Source organism: Piliocolobus tephrosceles, chromosome 12 (assembly GCF_002776525.5).
Source record: "Piliocolobus tephrosceles isolate RC106 chromosome 12, ASM277652v3, whole genome shotgun sequence".
Lineage (NCBI taxonomy): Eukaryota > Metazoa > Chordata > Mammalia > Primates > Cercopithecidae > Piliocolobus > Piliocolobus tephrosceles.
In genome coordinates, this window is record NC_045445.1 from 61015856 (window position 1) to 61039204 (window position 23349).

A 23349-nucleotide genomic window follows, 5' to 3' on the forward strand; every position below is an offset into this window, starting at 1 on the left:
TAATCTCATACAATTAACCATAAAGAATAATTTATAAGGATGCTAGCATCTCATTAAGTTATAATAGTGAATAAAGTGGAGATATGACTATAGTCCCAGGGCTAGCAACAGCTCCCTAATAAGAACACAAAAAACCTAATTGTAAACTTCTGTTTTTTTATGAAATAGCATGGGTAATAGAAATTTCTAGACCTTTTGTATTTTTACTACAGCCAAAATTTAAAATCTTTTCCTGAAGACATTTTAGAGAAGCTGCCAACATATACAAAAATTAACTAATTCACACACCATTTCTTCTTCCCAACTTTCATGAAAATGCTAATAAGTGATATACATATAGAGAAAAATTGAAATAAATGTCCAGATATATTTATCATAAGGTCACTCAACTGATCAAAAGTGGGCTATATATAAATATATCTGTAGCAAAACATTAAACCGTTATGCAACACTTTTAGAAGATTTTTTTTTTATGCTGTGTGCTGATCAGGAATGACTAATTTTTGTTCCAGTACCGAGCAATCTTATGACCTCATTTACTTAAAGCAATGAAAGTTTATATTTTTCCTCATAATAGTACATGTGTCTCACAGGTTGGCTAGTAGCTGTGTTACATTTTATCTACCCTGAGACGTAGGCTTAAAAGAGGAGTTACCATTCAGGATGCTGCAAGCAATTGAGATGAAGGTAAAGAGAACATGGAAAAATGCACTACCTCCCAAAGATTTAGCTAAGAGGTAAAATGCAACATGTCTCCTCACATTTCATTGGTTACAGTCAGTCTAGTGGCCCTGATGAACTTTGTGGGATTGGAGAAGTACAATCTCATTGTGTGACTGAACCTAATGAGGAGAGCCAAAGGTAAATAGTGAATAACAGTAATGACTACCACAGTCTGCCCTTTTGGTCACAGAAAATTCAGCTCACTCTCTTTATTCACACAGAATATCATCACTACTTGCCCAGGGAGAGCAACACAGAAATCTCATCTGGTGACTGTGTGGAGCTCAAAATCCAAGATCTCTGAGTCAGGCACAGGATTCCCGATATCAGATCCAGATGTGACTCTTCCTTATCTGAAGATCTATGGAATATTAAAAAAAAAAAATTATCTACCTCCCACAGATATACAATATACAGTGTTCCAAGAGACAAAATAATCCAAATACATACCTTCATTAGGAAGGGGTAAGGATGGGAAACATACACATACTGGCTGTTAAAGCTTCTACCTATAACTGATATCCATCAGTTCTGCTCATAGTTCATTGCCCAAGCCAAGTCACATGGCTTTACATAACTTGAAAATATTTGATAAAATGCATTTCTAACACAATCCTGGAAGTAAAAGAGTATGAAATAGAGTAGAACACTCATGATTACCATAAATGTACACATAGGATTGTCTGAAAACACAATATCCATATTTTAAAAAGTGACTATTTTCTTCTATGCTCTGAAATGCAGGCTTTACTTGTCAAACTATTGAGTATATCCAATATTTTGTTCAGGCCACAGGGAGAGGTGACAAGTTTACTTTATTACTTAAGGGCAGACGCAAATCAATTTTTACATCTTGTATTAGAGGTAGTATTTACAAAAGATGAAATGTTGTGATAATTACAACAAAGGAAACATCAAGTAAGTTCAAGGTGTACCATAAATTTACTTTTGTGTTTACAAGGACATCGTATTATTCTGTATTTGATACGTCTTGTTTTTAACATGTCAGAGTTTTCAAATTTCGTAAAGCATATAATTTCACTGTGCATAAAAATTATCATGAATCTTTAAAATGAAAGAGAGAGGGTAAGAAGAAAAAAAAATTACCATGGGTCCTTGTTAAATATTCAGTTAGCCCTGTTCCTTATTAGGTCTGTGGTGAATTTAAAGAATCTACATGTTTAATAAGCATTTCTGATTCTTCTGAAGTAGGTAGTCTCTGAAAATGTCATTTAAAAATGTATGAAATGGAGTAACCAGAAGGTAATCAGGAATTTCTGAACTACTTGGCAATGAAAATCTCTATCAATAATATAATTTATGTCTCATATACCTAAATAAATAACTTACAGAACACAGTACACTTAGTGCTAAAATAGATAAATCAGTTATGAGTAATACTAATTACTTACTGGAAAAAATGAATCACATTTGAATCTGATATATTAGCTATTGAATTAAATATATCACCTTCTATATCAGATTCATCATGCACTGAGTAAGGTATATCATCTGCTGAATTAAGTCTCCTGCATAAATCTGATACATCGCCTCTTGAACCAAAAATCTAACCCTCTAAATTAGATACATAACTTGCTGAATCTAATATACTATCAATGAAATCAAAATTACTACCTACTAAGTCATGAGTTTTGAAATGACTATTTTAGGTTGCATATACCTTTAAAGAAGTAGTACAATGCCCTGCATCACTCCTAGTTTAGATTTTATTTGAGTAAGCCCCTAAAGAACTTCATTTTGTTCTATAGAGTTTGATCAACTTTCTTCTACTTAGTGTGTCTAAGGCCACCAGTTACCAGGAGAAAAGGGAAATATATCTCTGCATAAACTATGAAAATATACATACAATATATGTATATATAATATACATAATAAAAATATAAGTATATATATTTAGCTAAGTAATCTAAACAAATATAATATTCACTGAGTTGTATTTACTGTTGCTACTCCTGTGTTACCCAAAGGCCATGCCTAAAATGAAGAGTTAGCAACTTGTCAGTTATCTGTTTATGAAGATCCATAGTGACAGTCTAGTGGTCCGTAAAGATCTTCTCGGTAAGCTTGCGGTGGGTTTAAAACTCAAATTGAGTGAAACTGTTGTTATTATCTGATGAATATATTTAAATTTATAAATACAATTTTAATGTGGTGAAAGTCATAAAATTAAAAATAAATATGGTTGTAAACAAAGGCCTACAACATAGAGGCAGAATACAAAATATGAAATCATACCTCATGGCCTTTGTATATCACACTTAATTATTTTCCCATTATGTAAACTACTTAGGCTTAGCATGAAGATCAGTAACATCTTGTTACTCTTGTGTGATCTTTGGTTATGTATAAAATTAGTGTATTTAAATAAAGTTATCATTCTAAGTATTTTCCCAACTATATCACCTGCTATATAATTATTCTGTTATAGTCAATGTTTCCATGATTTTTTTAATTTGTGAACTATTTTCAAATATCGTTTTAAATAGGAAGCATGATCAATATTTTTATAAAAAATTAACTCAAGTGCAGTAATTTAATCGTTACTTACTCCCTTTTATTTTTGAAAAAAATGTTTTATAGAAAAATAAAAATACAAGTAAGAAACTTTAAAATTACTAAAAATCAGATGACTCTGGCATTACCATTGTCATTACTCAGATATTCCCTATACAAATATATACATTGAACTCACATTCTTAAAGTCATTTTAACCGACATACCAGTGTGAGGCTGATTTGAAGCATTAAAACTCAGCATATTTATATTTTGTTTGCTTAATTACTTCTCTTAGCAGTCTTGTGAGATAGGATGAAAAGGTCTCTTATTGTCTTTTCCATTTTATAGATGAAGTAGAAATAGAGACACATTTTCATGTTGGCACACTGATAACATTTTAAATAGGCTGTTTGATCTGTTAAAATAAACTTTTATACATGATTAAAGTATAAAAAGTCAAAATGAATCATTTATAATTGTATGTCAAGCCCAATATTCTTTGCCCTTCACCAGGTTTTGTGGGTTTAAAAATATTCTGTTTAGCTTATTTCTTTATGATAAGTGTAAGAATACTGACCTTCACTTCATCTTTCATAAATTAACTCCATAGGCCAACCTTAACGCTACCATAGCTTTATGTCACTTTGTAGCCATTTTCTTCTAGTCTATGGGTTCTCTGAACCCCTCTTGCATTACTTGAGAAATGTAGCACTGGGTCTGTATCATGATCAGTGGAAACCAGTGGCATGAGATATTAGAATCCAAAGCACTAGTGGAAATATTCATCAACTCCTGTAAGATTTTTTTTCAGGAATGGCAAGAAAAGGTAGTACATAATCTACCTATATAGAAAATAAATTACAGAGAGGGCTGACATAGACAGACATGGATCAAAGTGAAGACAACCAAAGTCAAATCCATACTAGCAGCGACCTCTCTCTGTTAACCATTTTCCTGGACAAAAATAACCTGTTTCAATTGAATCAATTTGCTTTCTTATCCCATTTTTTAGTCCTCAAGGTTAACATTGAAATTGCACATCAGCTGAGTGTTTGAAATGTCCCTGGATTCCCAGAAGATAAAATACTATAGAATATTTAAACATAATGCTGAGTCAGCTGGGAAGGTCAATAGAATGAGTTAGAATACTTGGTTCCCTTTTTAACATGAAGGGATGTTAAATTTTACTGAAAGCATTTTCTGCATCTATTGAGATAATCTTTTTGTTGCTGTTGTTTTAGGTTTTGTGCGTTTTGTTTTTTGGGTTTTGGTGGGCTTTTTTGAGACAGGGTCTTACTCTGTCGCCCAGGCTGGAGTGCTATGGCACAGTCTCACGTCACTGTAGCCTCAACCTCCTGGGCTCAAGTGATCCTCCCACCTCAGTCTTTGGAGTAGCTGGGATGATAGGCTCACACCACCACACCAAGCTAATTTTTGCATTTTTGTAGAGACAGAGATTTGTCATGTTGCCCAGGACGGTCTCTAATTGGCTGAGCTCAAGCTATATGCCCACCTTGGCTCCTCAAAGTGCTGGGATTACAGGCATGAACCAACATGGCTGGCCTGCACATGTGGTTTTTGTCTTTAGTTCTATTTATGTGATGAGTCACATTTATTGATTTGTGTATATTGAATGAGCCTTGCATTCCAAGGATAAAGCCTACTCGATTATGGTGGATTAGCTTTTTAATTTGCTGCTGAATTCCCTTTGCTAGTATTTTGTTAAAGATTTTCACATCGATGTTCATCAAGGATATTGGCCTGAATTTTTCCTTTGTTGTTATGTTTCTGCCAGATACTGGTATCAGGATGATGCTGGACTCATAGAAGGAATTGGAGAGCAGTCTCTCCTCAGTTTTTTTGGAATAGTTTCAGTAGGAATGATACTAGCTCTTCTTTTTATGTCTGGTAGAATTCAGCTGTGAATCTATCTGGTCCTGGGCTGTTTTTGGTTGTTGTTGTTTTTTCGGTTGGTAGGCTATTTATTACTGATTCAATTTGAGAGTTTGTTGTTGGTTTGTTCAGAGAATCAATTTCTTTCTGATTCAGTCTTGGAAGGATGTATGTTTTAAGGAATGTATCCATTTCTTCTAGATTTTCTAGTGTGTGTGCATAGAGGTGTTCATAGCAGTATCTGATAGTTATTTGTATTTCTGTGAGGTCAGTGGTAATATTCTCTTTGTCATTTCTAATTGTATTTATGGGACCCTCTCTCTTTTCTCCTTTATCAGTAGAAGTAGCAGTCTAGCTATCTTATAAATTTTTTCAAAAAGCCAAATCCTGGATTTGTTGATCTTTGAATGTATTTTGTGTCTCAGTCTCCTTCAGTTGAGCTCTAATTTTAGTTATTTCTTGTCTTCTGTTAGATTTGGGGTTAGTTTGCTCTTGTTTCTCTACTTCTTTTAGTTGTGATGTTAGGTGGTTAATTTGATTTTTTTTTAAATTTTGATGTGGGTGCTCAGTGCTATAAATTTCCCTCTTAAAACTGCTATAGCAGTGTCCCTGAGAATCTGTTTTCTTTACCTTGTTCTCATTAGCTACAAATAACTTCTTGATTTCTGCCTTAATTTCATCAATTATCCAAAAGCCATTCAGGAGCAGGTTGCATAATTTCCAAGTAATTGTACAGTTTTGAGCTTTTTTCTTAATGTTAATTGCCAACATGATTATACTATGGTTCAAAAGAGTGGTTGGTGTGATTTTGGTTCTTTTGCATTTTCTGAGGATTGTTCCATGTCCAGATGATTGGTTAATTTTAGAGTATGTGTCATGTGGTGATGAGAAAAATGTATATTCTGTGTTTTGTGGTAGGGAGTTCTACAGATGTCTATCAGTTCCATTTGTCCAGGGTTGAGTTTAGATCTTTAATATCTATGTTAATTTTATGCCTCAATGATCTAATACTCAGAAAACTAGGTATTGAAGGAACATACATGAATATAATAACAGCCATCTATGACAGATCTACAACCAACATCATACTGAATGGACAAAGCTGGAAGCATTCCTCTTGAAAACTAGCACAAGTCAAGGATGCCCTCTCTCACCACTCCTATTCAATGTAATATTGGAAGACCTGACAGGAATAATCAGGCAAGAGAAAGAAATAAAGGGCCTCCAAACAGGAAGAGAGAAAGTAAAAATATCCCTGTTTGTGGATGGTATGATTCCATGTCTAGAAACCCCATAGTTTCTGTCCAATAGCTCCTTGAGCAGGTAAGCAACATCAGCAAAATTTTATGATACAGAATCAATGTACAAAAATCACTAGCATTTCTATATACCTACAACCAAACCAAGAGCCAAATCAGAACCATAAATCCATTCACAATTACCAAATAAATAAACAAAATAATAATAAAATGCCTAGGCATACAGCTAACCAGGGAGGTGAAATATCTGTGACGTGAGAATTACAATCACTGCTGAAATAAATAAGAGATGACACAAACAAATAGAAACATATTCTATGCTTATGGATAGGAAGAATCAATATAATTAAAATGGCCATATTAAAGCAATTTACAGGTTCAATGCTATTCCTATCAAACTACCAATAACATTCTTTATAGAACTAGTAAAAAAAAAAAAAAAAAAAAAAACTATTTTAAAATTAACATTGAACCAAAAAGAGCTTGAATAGCCAAGGCAATTTTAAGCAAAAAGAACAAAACAGGAAGCATCATGTTACCTGACTTCAAACTATATGACAGGACTATGGTAACCAAAAGAACATGGGTACTCGTACAAAAACAGACACATAGACCAATGGAACAGAATATAGAGCTTAGAAATAAGGCTGCACAGCTACAACCATCTGATCTTCAATAAAATTGACTAAAACAACAATGGAGAAAGGATTCCCTATTCAATAAATAGTGCTGGGATAACTGACTAACCATATGCAGAAGATTGAAACTGGATGCCTTCCTTATACCATATACAAAAATCAACTCAAGATGAATTACAGACCTACATGTTAAACCCAAAACTATAAATCCCTGGAAGACAACCTAGGCAATACTATTCAGGACATAGAAACAAGCAAGGATTTTATGACAAAGATGCCAAAAGTAATTGCAACAAAAGCAGAAATGACAAATAGGTTCTAATTAAATGAAAGAACTTCTGTACAGAAAAAAAAAAAAAAAAAACTATGCATAGAAGAAACAGATGAACAACAGAATGTGAGAAAACTTTTGTAATTCATACATCTGAAAAATATCTAATATCCAGCATCTGTAAGGAATTTAGACAAATTTACAAGAAAGAAACTAACAACCTCATTAAAAAGTGGACAAAGGACTTGAACACTTTTTTAAAGAAGACACGTGTGTGGCCGAACAAGCATATGAAAGAAACTCAGTATCACCAATCATTAGAGAATTGCAAATCAAAACCAAAATGAGATACCATCTCACACCAGGCAGAATGGCTATTACTGAAATATCAAAAAATAACAGATGCTTGTGAGGTTGCAGAGAAAAGGGAATGCTTATACACCATTGGTGGGAGTGTAAATTAGTTCAACCCTTGTGGAAGACGATGTGGTGATTTCTCAAGGACATAGAGACAGAAATACCATTTGACCCAGCAATCCCATTACTGGATATATATCCAAAGGAATAGAAATTGTTCTATCATAAGGACACATGCACACATATGTTGATTGCAGCACTATTCACAATAGCAAAGACATGGATTAAATCTAAATGCTAATCAACGGGAGACTGGATAAAGAAAATGTAGTACTTATATCCCCTGGAATACTATGCAGCCATAAAAAACAGAGAGTTCATATCCCTTGCAGGAAGATGGAAGAAGCTGGAGGCCATTATCCTCAGGAAACTTATGCAGTAACAGAAAATCAAACACTGCATGTTCTCCCTTATAAGTGGAAGCTAAATGGTGAGAACACATGGACACAGAGAGAGGAACAACAGACACTGGGGCATACCTGATCGGGGAGGATGGGAAGAGGCAGAGGATCAGATAAAATAACTACTCGGTACTAGTATTGATACCTGGGTAACAAAGTAATCTGTACAACCAACATGAGTTTACCTAAATAACAAACCTGTGCATGTACCACTGAACCTAATACAAAAGCTTTTCTAAGAAAGAATATTTCGTTCCTAATGTGGAACCCATAACTATATAGTCTTAAGGACATCATGTCACTTTTCCTGGCCTCATCTATTAAATACTATTACACATCTATTCATATCAAACATTATAGAATGTTATGAATGTTAATTATTTTCCATTAGGTAAAGATTTTGGAGTTCTTATAAAGAAAGGGAGGAGACAAGGATCTAGAACTAGAAGTACCATATGACCCAGCCATCCCATTACTGGGTATATACCCAAAGGATTATAAATCATGCTGCTGTAAAGACACATGCACACGTATGTTTATTGTGGCACTATTCACAATAGCAAAGACTTGGAATCAACCCAAATGTCCATCAGTGACAGACTGGATTAAGAAAATGTGGCACATATACATCATGGAATACTATGCAGCCATAAAAAAGGATGAGTTTGTGTCCTTTGTAGGGACATGGATGCAGCTGGAAACCATCATTCTCAGCAAACTATTGCAAGAACAGAAAACCAAACACCACATGTTCTCACTCATAGGTGGGAACTGAACAATAAGATCACTTGGACTCGGGAAGGGGAACATCACACACCGGGGCCTATCATGGGGAGGGTGGAGGGAGGAGGGATTGCATTGGGAGTTATACCTGATATAAATGACGAGTTGATGGGTGCTGACGAGTTGATGGGTGCAGCACACCAACATGGCACAAGTATACATATGTAACAAACCTGCACGTTATGCACATGTACCCTAGAACTTAAAGTATAATAATAATAATAATAATAATAATAAAGGGAGGAGATGTATAAGAACAAAGACTACCTTTATTGTATTTATATTTTTAATTTTGTTTCAAGACAGGGTCTTGCTCTATTATCCACGCTGGAGTTCAGTGGTGCATTGGTAGCTCACTGCAACATTGAACTCCTGGGCTCTTGGCAGTACTTCCACCTCAGCTCCTCAAGTAGTTAGGGCTATACTCACGCACCACCATGTGTGGCTATTCTTTTTTCACCTTTTGTAGATATAGAGTCTTGCCTTTTGTAGAGGCTTGTCTTAAATTTGAGCCTCAAGCAAACCTCCCACCTTGGCCTCCCTAGTACTAGGATTACAGAAGTGAGGCATTGTGTTTGACCCCAAGAACAAGGACTACCTTTAAAATAACATGACAGAAAAGATAAAACAGCCTGACAAAGCTTCAGTTGAAAATCAAATTTTTATAAATTATATTCTTCTATTTTTCTGAACTTCTATAAACTTTTTCATCATAGTTTGTAATGGGAGGGAGCATTAATTGAGAGAATGAAGAAACACCTGTGTGACTAGTGCTCAAAAAAAAAAAAAAAAGTATGTGTAAAAGACAAGGCTGGACAAATAGAGAGGAACAAATCAAACAAGGTGTTGGGAGCCATGCTAAAGATATTGTTCTTTAGCCTAAGACACAATTGGAAGTAATTGAGAAGTTTTAACCAGAAAAATAAAATGATCAGACTTGTATTAGGTTGGTTACCATCACTTTTAATGGCAAAAACCGTGATCACTTTTACACCAACCTAATATTTTATGAAACTCACTCTGTTTGCAGTGTGGAAAGTTGATTTGCAGTGGACGAAAAGCAGATATAGTAAAACTAACGAGAAAATTACTACAGTAGTTCAGGTAAGAGATGATAGGGAATTTGTCTTAGATGCTATTAATGGAAATGATACAAAGTGGGTCAAATCGTAGTTTCTTTGAATCCAGGGAGTCAGCAATGAGATATAGGAGAAATACAAAGAGATACATGAAATATCAATGTTCTTGAATTAGGGAGGTAGCTGATTTATGTGTATTTATTATTTTATGAATTAGCAAATACATTAAAATAGAACAATACATAAACAAGGCTGACAAGTTTTCATGAAGGAAAAATTGTGACTAATCTTATACTAAGCAACTGACACCCATGATAAATAAGAAAGGAAACACAAAAAACTTTACTAAATAGAAAATGTGAATTTAATTGACAAACATGTCCTAATGTAACAGTCATTTCAATGCATGTAAATGGATTATAGTGATTACTGAAACAAAGAAAATATAGTTTTGAAAAAAAGAGAAAGAATAACCAGATGTTCTTTTAAAGTACACAGAATAATCAGAAGTAGAGAAGAAAAAGAAATACTAAGCAGTATGAATCAAGGAAAGCTAGGGGTGAGGCAGATATAATTTAGGGAAAAGTAATGTTATGTTATGGTAGAAGGAACCATTGCACAAGGAGATACATCTATTATAAATATATATTCCTAAGAGTGCCAACTCTAAATGTGTTAATTAAAAAGCGACAGAACTTTAAGGAAACATAAACAATTTTAATTAGAGACTTTAGTACACTCTTCTAGAGAACCAAAAATAAAGATTTTTTAATATATGCTCTCTGCGTGTGCGCACATATAACTCTACAAACAGCTGAAAATTATTTTCAACCACACATAGAACTTTTAAAATAATAGACCATACATTTTGTCATATGGAAATTCTCTGTAAATTCCAAAAGATCAGTAAAATGAAATAACGTTGGACATCAATAGTAATGAAAGAATAGCTTAAAATCACAAGTTAGAAAATAAAATATTTATAAATAGCCCATAGTTTTAAAAAAGAATCATACAAAATTACAATAAATAAATTTTTATGTGAGTGATAAGACACCGATTGAGAGAAATTGCGGGTCACAGAGGAGCAATAATTAGTGGAGAATGTGTACTCTTTGTGTTTTATAAACAAATAAGGATAATTTTTTAATTACTAAGAATTTAGTTCAATATTTTGGAAAAATTGAAACTAAAACCAATGAAACTAATAGAGTAAAAATGATAATGGGCAGAAATAATAGTAATAGTAATAATGATAATAAAACTCAGAAACAACTTTCTTCAAATTACAATATTTTCTTAAAAGGAGCAATAAAATTATTAGACTTCTCTCAAAAATGTTTAATAAATTAGAAAAAAATACAAAAATAAATACAATCATAATAAAAAAGAAAATAGCTACAGACCCAACAGAATTCTAATAAATAATGAGGAACAAAATTAGTGACTATAACATCAATTTGAAAACCTAGATTCAATGAATACATTTACAAAATAATATAAAATGGCAAAATTGGAAGGAGAAAAAAGGGACTTGAGTATATCTAGAAGCATCAAAAAATAGAGATAGTAGTCAAAACCTTTGTTCCTCAAATCACATGCCCAATGATTTTACAAGTGAGTTCTATCCAACTTTCAAGTAACAGTTAATCTATATTTTAACATATTTTCCTGAAAATACTTCACAAAACTATACTTTCTCAGCTCTTTTCGTAATGCAAGTGTAGTATTTATTCCTAAAACAGATGTGAACAATTCAAGATTGAAAGCATATTGACCATTTAACTTATGAAAGTAAATGCAGTTAGCCAGGCTTGGTGGCACTTGCCTATAGTCTCAGCTACTCAGGAGGCGGAGGCAGGAGGGTCCCTTGAGCCCAGGAGCTCCCAGCTGCAGTGAGTTACAGTCCCACCACTGTACTCCAGTCTGGGTAACAGAGCAAGACCCTCTCTCCAAAAACTAAATAATTCATTAAAAATAAAAAATAAAGTAAATACAAACATTCAAAAATAACCTACTGAATCATACAATAGATTTTAAGAACTTATGATTAATTATCACAAACACAAGGATATAGCTAGAGTAGAAAATTAATAAATGTTGAGGATGGCAGAATAACAACATAGGCTGCCCTGGGCCTCCAGGAGAATGCAACCACTATTCTGAACTGCTTTTGCTCAGATTGTTATTGGAGAGAAAACAAAGCTCTGTCTTGTTAAGCCACTACATTTTTGTTGTTTGTTATGGAATCTAAACCTGTACCCTAACAATAGCCCCACTGTCTCCCAGATTCTGTTTAAACTGTCCTCATTGCCAGCTGGCTGAAAAGTGACACAGTACCAGAATCCCATTTTAGAGTTTGCGTCCTAGGCTTACACCTGCCACCAATTATGTTCATTATTTTCCCTAGCGGACTGAGATGGGAATTAGCAAGCAGAAAATGTATTGAAAAGTGTTTCACTTGTAGTGAATTGAGATATCCAGGATTGAGTAGTGGGAGAAACTTAGCACAATTCCCTCTTAACTGAGTTCTCAACGGATATTCAGGTAGTATATTCAGCAGATAGTAACTCTGGAGATGAGATGGCCCTTCAGGGTTGCGCCAGTTGAAACAAAGGCCTGGGCTTCTGTGTCCCTGCATGGGCCAGTCATTTACTGCAGACTGCTTCCTTATAGAAGGCATAATTTTAAGGGAAGCAGTTCTCTAAGGGCAATTGCAATTTCCCATGAGAAATGCAGCTGTGGCAAGCAGGTAGGGGATGGATGCAGCAGCCCTGAAGAGGGAATCTGCTCAGGGGATCATAATATTCACTGTAATGCTCTTATCATAATACCGGGCTTCCATTTAATCATTTAATTATCTTCTCAACTACAAAATGTCTTACTTTGCTGGTGCAGAATTTAAAATGACCTGCAGAATTTTTTTTTTTTTTTTTTTTTTTTGAGACTGAGTCTCGCTCTGTCACCCAGGCTGGAGTGCAGTGACCAGATCTCAGCTCGCTGCAAGCTCCGCCTCCCGGGGGGTTTACGCCATTCTCCTGCCTCAGCTCCCCGAGTAGCTGGGACTACAGGCACCCGCCACCTCGCCTGGCTAGTTTTTTGTATGTTTTAGTAGAGACGGGGTTTCACCGTGTTAGCCAGGATGGTCTCGATCTCCTGACCTCGTGATCCGCTCGTCTCGGCCTCCCAAAGTGCTGGGATTACAGGCTTGAGCCACCGCACCCGGCCGACCTGCAGAATTTAATGCAACCTTTTGCTTTTAAACATGTAAAAAAAATCAAGTTCACTTATAATAAGATAAATGCAATAGAAATTACAATGAGCTATTTTCGGAACTTTCGATAACCTACGGCACTGGGTAGTAGGTAGAGGTAATTTTACTCTAATATTCTGTGGAAGCTAAAGCAACTCCATTTTGGAAGTAATGTTACCATGTTGGCTTCTGATTAACCCCTGTTCTTGGAAGGTCTCTAAGATTTTCAAGTTATCTATTGTTTCTTGTGTAAGAGTGGAAACTTACTGTAAATCCTGCCCTTAGGCCAAACAACCTTAATGTTATCATACTTTAAATTGCCCTACACATGCTTTCTGAACCACCCCTCCCTTATGGTATACAAACCCTGGGTCTGGGGGGCAGTGCTGCAGGAATCCACCATCTTGTCTCTCTGTCACCCAAGACACAGACATAGCTTCTATTTGTAAGTCCCTATTAAATGTCTCTTTCTAAGAAATTGCATTTGTCATTCACTTTCTTCAGCCTCTCAGCTTCCTCAAACTTTGGGGTAGGTTTGCATAGAACTGCCTACCATGAAACACTATTTTGCTGGGACTATAAAATTTTGCAGTTCCCTAGGCAGAATATCTGCCTTGCTTCTACTCAGTAATTCATATAAAAATGTATTTAATAACTAAATCATGATGTTAGACTCAGCAATGATTTGTTGGATATCACATCAAAAACACAGGCAACTTGGCCGGGCGCGGTGGCTCAAGTCTGTAATCCCAGCACTTTGGGAGGCTGAGACGGGCGGATCACGAAGTCAGGAAATCGAGACCATCCTGGCTAACACGGTGAAACCCCATCTCTACTAAAAAAATACAAAAAAACTAGCCGGGCGACGTGGCGGGCGCCTGTAGTCCCAGCTACTCGGGAGGGTGAGGCAGGAGAATGGCCTAAACCCGGGAGGCGGAGCTTGCAGTGAGCTGAGATCGGGCCACTGCACTCCAGCCTGGGCGGCAGAGTGAGACTCCATCTCAAAAAAAAAAAAAAAAAAAAAAAAAAAAACACAGGCAACAAAAGAAAAACAAAATTAGATTTCATCAAATATAAAAACTTTTGTGCCTCAAAACAACAGGTGGAAAGGCAACTCACAGAATGGGAAAAGTATTTTCAAATCATATACTTCATGAGGAATTAATATCTAGAATATGTAAAGAGCTCCTACAACTCCACAACAGAAAAACAAACAATTCAATTAAAAGTGGTTTGAATAGATATTTCTCCAAAGAATATACATAAGTAGGCATACAGATTGCCATCAAAAACAAAAAGATGTTCAACATCACTGATTATTAGGGAAATGCAGATCAAAACTAGTATGAGATTCCCCTTCACACCCATTAGGTTAACTATTATCAAAAAAACAGAAAATAGCAAGTGTTGTTGAGGATATGGAGAAATTAGAAGTCCTGTACATTTCTGGTGGTAATGTGCGGCTGTTGCGTAAAACAGTATGGTAGGTCCTCAAAAAGTTAAATTAGAATTACAATAAGATGAAGCAATTTTAATTATAGATATGTACCTACAAAATTTGGAAGCGAAGACTAGAACATATATTTGTACACCCATGGGCACCATTGCTGTTCACATTACAAATTATCCTTAAAATATGGTTAATATAATTTATTTCTTACTATGTCACTTAGTATTTTTCTTTTATTCAGTGAATTGTTATTTATATTGATTCACATATTATCTATTTTTTCTTTTTTTTTTTTTTTTTTTGAGACGGAGTCTCGCTCTGTCGCCCAGGCTGGAGTGCAGTGGCCGGATCTCAGCTCACTGCAAGCTCCGCCTCCCGGGTTTACACCATTCTCCTGCCTCAGCCTCCTGAGTAGCTGGGACTACAGGCGCCCGCCACCTCGCCCGGCTAGTTTTTTGTATTTTTAGTAGAGATGGGGGTTTCACCGTGTTAGCCAGGATGGTCTCGAACTCCTGACCTCGTGATCCACCCGTCTCGGCCTCCCAAAGTGCTGGGATTACAGGCTTGAGCCACCGCGCCCGGCCTATCTATTTTTTCTTAATATTCTTTCTCATATCCTTTCTACTTTCCGAGTTCAACTTCATTCTTTCTGAGGTATATTTATCAGTAGGACTTTAACCAAGGGTCTGTCTCGGTTTTTCTTTAGCTGCATTTGTAATTCTAAGTTAAAATAATTTTATCTGGAGATATTTTGTGTGTGTGTTTTGCTTTTGCTATTGAAAATGTTATTTTTGTTATAATTCTTCCTGTGGAGGCAATCTTTTATCTATATTTGCTGTTAAGATTTCAATTTTTTCTTTGATGTTCCGTAATTTCACTTTGCCATAATATTAAATTGTTATGTTAAATTATGTTCTTTTCCACAGAAATTTTTATGCTTTTTTAACCAGATTTGTGTCTTTTATCAGATCTTGAAAAAATTTAAAGTCACTATATCTATAAATCTTACTGTTGCTCAAAAATCTATTCTAAGTGATCTGTTTATTTCATTTCCCTTTGATTAACTGGTCTTTGAATTTCTCTGTCCTGCCTTATGAGTAATTTCTTCAAAACCATATTTCAGTTTACTAATATCTCTTTAGATGTGGCTAATATACTGTTTAGATCACCATTAATTTTTCAATTTCAACAACTTTATTTTTTTAAAGTAGGCCGAGTGCGCTGGCTCACACCTGTAATCCCAGCACTTTGGGAGGCTGAGTCAGGTGGATCATCTGGGTCAGGAATTCAAGACCGGCCTGGCCAACATGGTGAAACCCTGTCTCTACTAAAAATACAAAAACTTAGCTGGGCATGGTGGCGTGTGTCTGAAATCCCAACTACTCGGGAGTCTGAGGCAGGAGAATTGCTTGAACCAGGGAGGCAGAGGTTGCAGTGAGCCGAGACTGCTTTGCTGCCCTCTAACCTGGGCAACAGAGTGAGACTCCATCTCAAAAAATAATAATAATTTAAAAAGCAATGTTTCATTTCAGTCTTTACTTTTGTTTTCTTTTACATACAGTGAAATTCACATCTTATGGCCTATAGTTTTATGAGTTCCAACAATTGCATAGAGTCATGTAGCCATCACAATAATCAAGGTACAGATCAGTCCCATAGCTCCATGTTTTCATTTCACTGCTTCATTTGCTCGTTAATTTGTTCATGTTTCCTAAAGATTCTGAATATTAGACTATTGTCAGATACATAGGTTGCAAATACTTTCTCCAACTCTGCAGGTTGTCTGTTTACTCTGTTGATAGTTTCGTCTACTATGCAGAAGCTCTTTAGTTTAATTAGGTGTAGTTTGTCAATTTTTGCTTTGGTTGCCATTGCTTTTGGCATCTTTGGCACGAAATCTTTGCTGATTCCTATGTTCAGAATGGTATTGCTTAAGTTGTCTTCTAGAGTTTTCACAGTTTTGGGTTTACATTTAAGTCTTTCATCCATCCTAAGTTGATTTTTGCAGATGATGAAAGAAAATGTTCTAGTTTTATTCTTCTGCACATGGCTAGCACCGTTTATTGACTAGGGAGTCCTCTCCTCACTGATGTTTTTGTCCACTTTGTTGAAGACCAGATGGTTGTAGATGTGCAGCCTTATTTCTAAGCTCTATACTCTGTTTCATTGGTCTGTGTGTCTGTTTTTGTACCAATATGATGCTGTTTTTGTTACTGTAGCCTTGTAGCGTAGCTTGATGTCAGGTAGTATGATGTCTCTGGCTTTCTTCATTTTGCTTAGGATTGCTTTGACTATGTAGGCTCTTTTTGGGTTCCATGTGAACTTTTAAATTGTTTTTTTCAAATTCTATGAAATGTGTGACTTGTAGTTTGATAGGATAGCATTGAATCTGTAAATTGTGTTGGACAATATGGCCATTTTAATAATATTGCTTCTTTCTATCCATGAGCATGGAATGTCTTTCTATTTGTTTGTGTTGTCTGATTTATTTGAGCAGTATTTTGTAATTATTCTAGAGATCTTTCACCTCTGGTTAGTTGTATTCCTGAGTATTTTATTCTCCTTGTGACTATTGTGAAAGTGAGTTCATTCTTATTTTGTCTCTCAGCTTCGACATTGTTGTTGTATAGAAATGCTACTGACTTTTGTACATTGATTTTGTTTCCTGAAACTTTGCTGAAGTTATTGATCAGATCTAGGGCTTTTGTACAGGACCTGTGGGATTTTCTAGGTATAAAATCACATTATCTACGAAGAGAGACAGTTTGATTTCCTCTCTTCTTATTTGGATGCCTTTTATTTCTTGCTCTGACCTGATTGCTCTGGCTAAGACTTCCAACACTATGTTGAATAGGAGTGGTGAGAGAGGGCATTCTTATCTTGTTCAGGTTTTCAAGGGGAATGCTTCTAGATTTTGCTCATTCCGTATGATGTTGGCTTTGAGTTTGTCATAGATGACCCTTAATATTGTGAGTTATGTTGCTTCAATGCCTAGTTTATTGAGAGCTTTTAACAAAAAGTGATGTTGAATTTTATCAAAAGTCTTTTGTATGTCTATTGAGATGATCATGTGGCTTTTGTTTTTAGTTATATTTATGTGATATCACATTTGATTTGCATGTGTTGAGCCAAACTTGCATCCCAGGAATAAAGCCTGCTTGATGGTGGTGGATTAGCTTTTCGATGTGTTTCTGGATTCAGTTTGCAAGTATTTTGTTAAGAATATTTGCATTTATTTTCATCAGGGGTATTGGCTCAATTTCTTTTTTTTTTTTTTTTTTTTTTTTTTTTTTTTTTTTTTTTTTTTTTTTCTGTATCTTTCAGATTACGGTATCAGAACAATACTGACCTCATAGAATGAGTTAGGTAGGACTCCCTCCTTCTCGAGCTTTTGGAATAGTTTCAGTAGGATCCATGCCATTTCTTCTTTTTACATCTGGTAGATTTCAGTTATGAATCTGTTTGGTTGAGTGGTTTTTCTGATTGGTAAGCTTTTTATTACTGATTCCGTTTTGGAGGTTGCTATCGGTCTGCTCAGAGTTTCAATTTGCTCCTGGGAGATTGTATGCTTTCAGGAATTGATCTGTTTATTCTTGGTTTTCTAGTTTCTCTGCATAGAGGTGTTCATAATAGTCTCTGAGGGTTTTATATGCATATATTAATATGTGGTTGTTGCTAATGTCACCTTTGTAATTTCTGATTGCCTTCATTTGAATCTTCTTACTTTTTTATCAGTCCAGCTAGCAGTCTATGAGTTCTATTAATTATTTCTAAGAACGAACTTTTGCTTTCATTGATCTTCTGTAAAGTTTATCACTTCTCAATTTCACTCAGTTCAGCTCCTATTTGTTTTTTCTTCTTCTTCTTCCTCTCCTCCTCCTCCTCCTCCTCCTTCTTCTTCTTCCTTCTTCTAGCTTTGCCATTGGTTTTCTCTCATTTCCCTAGTTCCTCTAGGTGTAATATTAGGTTGCTAATTTTAGATCTTTCTAACTTTTTGATGTGGGCATTTAGTGCTATAAACTCTCCTCTTAACACTGTTTGAGCTGTATCCCAGAGATGCAGGTATGTTGTATATTTGTTTTCATTAGTTTCAAAGAGTGTCTTGATTTCTGCATTAATTTCATTGCTTGCCCAAAAGTGATTCATGGGCAGGTTGTTTAATTTCTATGTAGTTGTATGATTTTAAGAGAACTTTTAAATATTTATTTTTATTTTTATTGCATTGTGGTTCAAGAGTGTTGTTGGTATGATTTTTTTAAATTTGTTGAAAATTGTTATATGACTGTGCAGTCAATTACAGAGTATGTGCTATTTACAAATGAGAATAATATATATTCTGTAGTTCTTGGGTGGTGTGTTCTGTACTTGACTATTAGGTCCTTTTAGTCATGTGTCAAGTTTAGGTCCCAAATATCTTTGTTAGTTTTCTGCCTCGATGATCTGTCAAATATCATCAGTGGGGCATTGAAGTCTCCCATTATTATTGTGGGGTTATCTAAGTCTCTTTTTAGGACAAAACCTGCTTTATGAATCTGGTTGCTCTTGTCTTGGGTGCATATATATTTAGGATAATTAAGTTTTCTTATTGATTTGATCCCTGTATCATTATGTAATTCCTATTTTTGTCTTTTTTGATCATTGTTGATTGAAAGTCTATTTTGTCTGAAATTAGAATTGAAATCTCTGCTTTTTATTTGTTTGTTTTCCATTGGCTTGATAGATTTTTTTCCATTTATGTTTAAGCCTATGAGTGTCTTTTCATGTGAAATGAGTCACTTGAAGCATGCAATTGTGTCTTGCTTCTTTATCTAACTTGTCAGTCTGTGCCTTTTTTTGTGGAGCTTTTAGCCAATTTATGTTCAATGTTAATATTGATATGTGTGGATTTGATCCTGTCATTGTGTCGTTAGCTAGTTGTTATGCACATTGTGTTGTTGCTATATAGTGTCAATGATATATGTACTTAAGTGTGATTTTGTGTTGGTCAGTAAAGTTCTTTCATTTATATGTTTAATACTACTTTATTGATTTCTTGTAAGGCAGATCTGGTGGTAATGAATTCCCTTAGCATTTGTTTGTCTGAAAAGTATCTTATTTCTCATTTGCTTATGAAGCATAGTTTGGCTAGATATAAAATTCTTAGTTGGAATTTCTTTCCTTTAAGAATGTTGAATATAGGCCCTCAGTCTCTTCTGGCTCTTAGAGTTTGTGCTAAGAAAGGTATGCTGTTAGCCTGATAAGGTTCTCTTTGTAGGTGAACTGCCCCTTCTCTCTAGCTGCCTTTAATATTTTTTCATTTACTATGACCTTATACAATCTGATAACTATGTGTCTTGGGGAGGGTTGTTTTGTATAGGATCTTACAGGGGTTCTTTGCATTTCCTGAATTTGAATGTCAACCTCTTTAGCGAGGTTGAGGAAATTTTCATGGACAATATGCTCAAATATATTCTCCAAGTTGCGTGCTCTCTCTCTTTCTTTCAGGGACTCCAATGAGTTATACGTTTGGTCTCTTTACATACTCTCGTATTTCTCAAAAGTTTTGTTCTTTCTTTACTTTTATTTCTTTACTTTTGTCTGACTGAGTTAACCTGAAGACTCAGTCTTCAAGCTCTCAGATTCTTTCTTCATCTTGGTCTATTATCCTGTTAATATTTTTTATTGTACTTAATATTATGAAATTATTGTAGTGAGTTTTTCAGCTCTGTCAGATCAGTTTGGTTTTTTCATGCAATGGATAATTTATCTTTCAGCTCTTATATCATTTTGCTGGATTCCTCAGATTCCTAGAATTGGGTTTCAACTTTTTCCTGAATCTCAATGATCTTCATTCCTATCAAGATTCATAATTCTATGTCTGTCCTTTCAGCCACTTTAGCATGGTTAAGAACCATGGCTGGGGAGTTAGTGTAAACATTTGGAGGTAAGAAGACATTCTGGCTTCTTGAGTTGTCAGAGTTCTTGTGCTGATTCTTTCTCACCTCTGTGGGCTAATATTCCTGTAATCTTTGAAGCTGCTGTCCCTTGGAAGATTTTCTTTTGTCTGCTTTTATGTTATTTGATACTCTTGAGGGTTTGATTGTGGTATAAACCGAGTTTAGTCAACTGGCTTTATTTCTGGAAGATTTCAGGGTGCCACGTCTCAGCTCAGCACTCCTGGGCTGCATGCTCTAACCCTGCAGGGCTGAAGCAGTCTCATGGCTTTGTTCTCTGACCCCTTGTGGTTAAGCACCTACTGCACTGGAGGGCCCAAGGTGCTCCCGGTCCACTGACAAAAACACTCCGATGGGAGCTGATGGCCAAAGTGCTTCATTGGGGTACTGGAAACAGGGTCCATGCTCATGTGCACATGCCAGCAGCAGTGATGCAGTGGTGTCCATGACTGTGTGTGTATCAACAGTAGTGGTAAGCAGAGTACCTGAATGTCAGTAGGGTTTGGGTGCCAGCAGCAAGGTTCATTTTCACGTGAGCTTGTGGCAATGGTGTGGTGAGGTCCACATCCATGTGTGTACTGACGAAGTGTGGTGGGGGCTATGGACAAATGTGTGATGGCAAAGTGGTGGGGAAAAGCTATGGATGGGTGAGTACGTGTTGGTGGGGTCCCCTCTACTAAGGTTCTCTGATGATTAGTCATGGCCTGCTGGTGAAAAAGCTATTGTGGTGGCTTCCGTAAAGTGCCACAGTTGGGCATCCCAGGTTGCACTACAAGCTAGCGCAGTAAGGCAGGAACTCCAGGAAAATCTGGCATGCAGGGGTGTGCTCAGTTCAGACTGTCCCTATCCTATGAGCAAGACTGCCCTGCCCTGTCCAGATCCAACAGTCAGCAAAGACCAAAGCCACGTAGAGGATCATAGCAAGTCTTAGGGGATGGATATTCCTGGACAAGCTCCATTGCATTCATTCCCATGCCCAACCCTCTGGGCTGGAGTTTTATCCCTGCCACCTCTCTGAGCAAGTCTCCCTGTAAGCTCAAGTGTCTGTGGGGGTCATGCAGTCTCCTGCCCCTAGGATTCTCTAGTTTCATGATGAGAATGGGCCACTCCTTGCTTATTTAATTTACTCCTTACCCTGGAGTTGCTGGAAGCCAGGAAAAAGTGTTGGTGCTCAGCAGCCCTGTGCTTGGTTCTTAGCTTCCTACCGCTTCAGCCCAGGGTCTGCATCCTCCCCTAATCCATTCTCAATGCCTTTATTCTGAAGATCTGCTCAGAATGTGCCACTCTTATTGATGGTCTGGTCTCTCAGTGGGACATGCTTTTCCTAGCTGCATCTGGTTGACCATCTTGGCTCTCTCCTCCCAGTAAATTTGTTAATGTTGTCATCTTAAAAATATTAACTTTCCAATTCAAGAACGTGAAATGTCTTTCCATTTATATGTGTTAACGTAAATATTTTTTCAGGAATATTTTCTAGAATTTAGTGCACAAGTCTTTCACCTCCTTAGTTCATTTTATTTTTCAATAGTTCATTTTGATGTTATTTAGTAGTTCATTTGATGTTAATGCTTTCACTATTTCCTTTTTTAATTGTTCATCATTAGTTTATAAAAATGCAGCTGCCTTTTAAGTGTTGATTTTGTCTCCTGCAACTTTGCTGAATTTGTTTATTTGTTCTAACCATTTTTTTGTTTTTTTTTTTTTTTTTTGGTGAAATATTTAGGGTTTTTTACATATAAGATTATGTCCTCTGTGGATAGATATAATTTTACTTCTTAATTTCTGACTTCAATTCCTTACTACCTTTTTTTTTGCCACCCAGTTTTGTGCTTGAAACCCAGGGCCCTGGTGGCATAAGCAGCCGAGGGAATCTCCTGGTCTGTGGGTTGTGAAGACCGTGGGAAAAGCATAGTATCTGTGTTGGAGTGCACTGTTCCTCACAGCACAGTCCCTCATGGCTTTCCTTGGCTATGGGAGGGAGTTCCCTGACCCCTTGTGCTTCCTGGGTGAAGCAATGCCCCACTCTGCTTCGGCTCACCCTCTGTGGGCTGCACCCACTGTCTAACCAGTCCCAATGAGATGAGCCTGCTACCTCAGTTGGAAATGCAGAAGTCACCCACCCTCTGCATTGATGTCACTGGGAGATGCAGACCAGAGCTGTTCCTATTTGGCCATCTTGCCAGCCACCTAGAGGTTTCCATATATATCTTTTATATCCAATTGTTGTAGTGATATTTAAGTCCTCCCTTTTCTTATTGATCTTCTGTCTCATTTTCTATTATTGAAAGTGAAGTATTGAAGTCTCCTCCTATTCCTACTTTTCTGTTTGATTCTGTCAATATTTGCATCACATATTTTGGAGTTATGATATTTGGTGCATATGATAATCATTGTTATATTTTCTAGGTGGATTGATTCATTTATCATGATTTAATGTCCTTCTTTGTCTCTTATAACTGTTTGTGACTTAAAGCCTATTTTCTCTGCTATTATTATAGCCACCCTGGTTTTCTTTCTCCTTTATTTATTCACATAGAATACTTTTTTCTCTCTTTTTCTTTTTTTTTTTTTCCCAGAAACAAGGTCTTACCCTGTCACCCAAGCTATAGTGTAGTGCCATGATCATAACTCACTGTAACCTCGAACTCCAAGGCTCAAGCAATCTCCACATCTCAGCTTCATATGTAGCTGGGATTATAGACATGTTCCACCTTGTCTGGTTTTTTGTTGCT